Source organism: Anarrhichthys ocellatus, unplaced genomic scaffold (assembly GCF_004355925.1).
Source record: "Anarrhichthys ocellatus isolate YVR2014 unplaced genomic scaffold, GSC_Weel_1.0 scaffold21, whole genome shotgun sequence".
Classification (NCBI taxonomy): Eukaryota; Metazoa; Chordata; class Actinopteri; order Perciformes; family Anarhichadidae; genus Anarrhichthys; species Anarrhichthys ocellatus.
Genome location: NW_022280051.1, coordinates 488,747 through 492,831, shown reverse-complemented (window position 1 = coordinate 492,831; position 4,085 = coordinate 488,747). Strand labels below are relative to the sequence as shown.

Genomic DNA, 4,085 nt, shown 5'->3' with positions numbered 1-4,085 from the left:
GTGTGTGTGTGTGTGTGTGTGTGTGTGTGTGTGTGTGTGTGTGTGTGAAAGAGAAACAGAAAAGAGTAAAATGACCTCGTCACCAGTGGCCTTATTTTCAGTGTCCCCTCTGTCCCAGAGACTTAGCTATTGTGCCAGTTTAATTTATTGACTCCGCTTATGTGTGTGTGTGTGTGTATGTGTTATAATATATTTAGCCTTGACTCCAGGGTCTTGCTAAGGGAGCCATCAACACCGGCTCTGCTCTCTCGTCATTTAACACAAGCTGACCTCCTGTGCCACCTCGGCACTACACACACACACACACACACACACACACACACACACACACACACACAGCCAAACATACTAAACACTGTCAAAAATGCACATGCAGGCGCCAGTTCATAGAACTGCTAAGTCACCACACACTGTTTTTAACCAAATAAAAATAGGGGAAGTGGGTGGGTGGGTAGGTAGACAGACGGACGGACGGATTGACGGATTGATGGATGGATGGATGGATAGATAGATAGATATTGCCTTCCCACTCCTTCTTTTTCCACCATCCTTATCACTTTCTCTCTCTTCACAGTATGTCAGACACTTCACACTGTCCCAGCCTCATTTAGCAAAAGGCCAGTAAGCTGGTCACCTTTCCCTGTTTCTTTCTGTTTCTCTGTTCAATTACAGTAAGCTTTAGTGGCAGGACTATGCAGCCCCGGTTCCTAAACATGATGTTTAATAGCTGCAAGACGTATTTTACATCTGCAAATGAATTGTATATTTGTAATAATTGACCTGCATTTTGGTGACATAAATCACACCACACACATTTAAGAAAAATGGGCGTTGTGTCTGTGGGCTGTTTACTCTTGTTCCCGCTATTCTTTGTCACACGTTTTTTTCCTACCATCGTTCACAGTTCCCATCCTTACGTCTCTCATCCCGCTATCTCGTTAGTGTAATAAACAATTAACTCCTGCTCTTGGTGGCTTACATTTTTTTATTTATTTCTTCATTAATTCATTTCCTGTTGAAAGCGCACTCCACTTTGATTGGCAGCTCACAGTAATTGCATCTCAGACTATGAGGCTCTCTCACACACACACACACACACACACACACACACCCACACACACATACACACACATTCAAGCTGTGTTGCTGTGCATGCATGCAAGGTCATGCATCTTTGTGTACACTTTTGAATGCAAACTTAACACACATTGGGAAATGCTTGCTGACACATTATGGGAAAAAACATCTATTACAGCACACACACACACACACACACACGCATACACGAAGGGATGAGTGTGATGATTTTAATTAGAATTGGCCTATCAGCCTCCAACTCAAAGAGGGGGAGAAGCCAGATTACTGCTGCCCTCCATAATAGCCTTCCAACACTTTATCTGAGATTATGGTGGAGGGACAAAACTTCAAGGTCAATAGCGCTATTAAGGAGAAGAGATGTGCGTGAGAGAGTGTTAGAATACCACCTGGAAAGTCAGCTGTGATTTTGGTACAAATGAAGGAGCATTGATCTGGCATCCTGTGATATTTATTCTTGTTCAAAATGACCGGTCACATATGAAAATGTGTTGCTGGAATTTCTACATATTCACAGAAAAATCATCATTATTGAAAACCAACACAGTTATCTGGTTTGTCCATACCCGTTGTAGTAAGTCGACTTTAACGCTTTGTAAATTTCTGAACAGCCGTCCTGGAGTCACATGAGCTGTATTAACAACTCCCCAATCAGCTAAAGTTGTCTCTGTACATGACTGATTACAGGCTGATTACAGCCGGATTCAGCATCACAACTGATTTTCAAGAGATTGGACGGAATCCATGTCGCACACACACACACAGACACACACGCACACACAGACACTCACAAACTGAAACACACACCCTCAGGCAGAAAATGTAAGAGCCTTTTTCCTTATAATATCCAGACTGATCCCCATGAGTACATACAGCTCAGGGTTTATTCTTATCCTCAGCAATCGATAATTCATCCCTAATAGTATTTTACAAGCATAATTGAGTGAGCTGTATTGAACTTTTCAGCCTATGTGCTGAGATGAAATTCCAGTGAATATAATATACTATGATTTATGACGATGAACAATATATTCCTTACATTTTTGCTGGCTGTTTTTAAAGTTATGCTATACAGTTTTATATGTTTCTGTTTGTACCATGTAAAGTGCCTTTGGGTACCTTTCAAAGCGCTATACAAATAAAATGTATTATTTTTATTATTATATTTCTTATGTACTTTTTCTCTTCCGCAACCACACCTGTAAATGACCAGCCCATAATAGACTAATAGCCCTCTTAATAAAGCCTTTTTGCCGCTAACTCCATTACAGTAATTATTCTGCTTTCAGAATGATTACAGTACGTGACGTGCATGTGTGTGGTTGGGTATTAGGACATGCTATAAACAGAATGTTTACCTACAGTATATGTGGGAGGTGGGAGGGTAGGTGGGTGTGTGTTCATTCTGTTTGTGTTTGTGTGTGTTTTGTGTATTGTGAGCCCCACGGAGGCTTTCCCTGTGTAGCTGTAAAAGGCTCGCTGGGAGAAAAAAAAACGTTGAGTCTTTGATGCTAATATGAAGTGTCATATCTTCCCTCACAGTGGGTGCGTATTTGTTGTGTGTGCATGCATATGTGTGTGTGTGTGTGTGTATACAGTATGTGTGCCCTGAGAACTTATGCAATTACAGTTTCTTTTTGCATTACCACGCTGACCAAAATGCTGATGGACGTACAGCCCTAAGCTGACACAAGCAATCACTCCTCTGCCGTGTGTGTTCATGTGCTGTGTGTGTTCATGTGCGTGTTCATGTGCGTGTGCGATACATGTACACTAACTCTTGGCTTAATGTTTTGTGACTGAGAGTGCTGTGTTACGCGTACACACACACACACACACACACACACACTGTCTATGAATAGTCAGTTCACACAGCGGCACTGGGGCTCAGAAGGCCAGTTACTGTAAAAGGATTTTCATAAGTTGAGTTCTGAAGGCAGAGCTGATCTGTACAGCAGGTCCTCTTCTAACTCTTCCAGCCTGAGAGCCGAGAGAGAGAGAGCGAGAGAGAGATATATAGTCTCTCACCCTGAGACATTAACTGGCTCATTAAGTGTTCTTTCTTCAAAACCGCTGGAATTAAAGTTCCCTCCTCCATTTACAGCCTACTATTATAAGTAATGGCTGTATTACTTCTAAAGGAATCACTACATAAACTGAAAATGTTATCGCAGCAGTGTGGCCACCAATGCTGTTGCTAATACTATTTATGTATTTCTACTAGTCCTACTGCAATATCACAACTGTTATCACACATTTTACCACACAGTACTCACTGCTGTACAGTCTTTACATCAGAGAGAAGGGATTGTAGGATTAGGAATATTACTTTTTCCACATTTGTCAACAGTATCACATGGTCTTCATCAAAAAAGTGTCCAAATATCCCTGGAAATGGAAGTTTGACCAAAAAAAAGAAAAAAAAACATCCACTTTTTAGCTTTTGACAGCCGCAAAAAGCAGGCTAGTGAGAGGGGTTTTGGCAAAAAAGGAAGAAAAAAACAAACATGTACACTAATAAACAATCTAGAGGTCATAATTTCTCAACCTTTTACTTCCGGTCAAGAGAGTTGATATAAATCTATCTGCTGTTCATCTTGAAAACATACAAGCCTGCAATTCAAAGAACAGAGAACGGATACAAAGGTGGAGGATGCAATACAATATTGAGTTAACACTCGACGGATCATGCTGTGCAGCCACAGCTGGTGTACATTGTTTTCTTGGTGCCTCTATGTCGTTACCATGACACTGTCAGCATGGGCTAATATTGTTTGCAGTGGAAATGTGCCTTTCCTAGAGAGGGGCACGGTCCAAATCTGCCTCTTCGCCGTTCCACTTCCCTTTCTCTTCCCCCTGCTCATTCTCTCTTCCGACTTATCCATTTAACTTAATTTGATGTACAGGCTTATTCTATTGTACTTAATTCACCTATCACTCTCCCTGTCTCTCTCTCTCCCCCTCTCTCTCTCTCTCTCTCCCTCTCTCTC

The 4,085-nt window shown here is 41.5% G+C and overlaps 1 protein-coding gene across 7 annotated transcripts in view; it reads left to right on the top strand.

The window, feature by feature from the left end:
• The window catches only part of cacna2d4a (calcium channel, voltage-dependent, alpha 2/delta subunit 4a), a 75,238-nt gene that overhangs the window by 58,552 nt on the left and 12,601 nt on the right, over window positions 1–4,085 (top strand). The window lies entirely within an intron of this gene.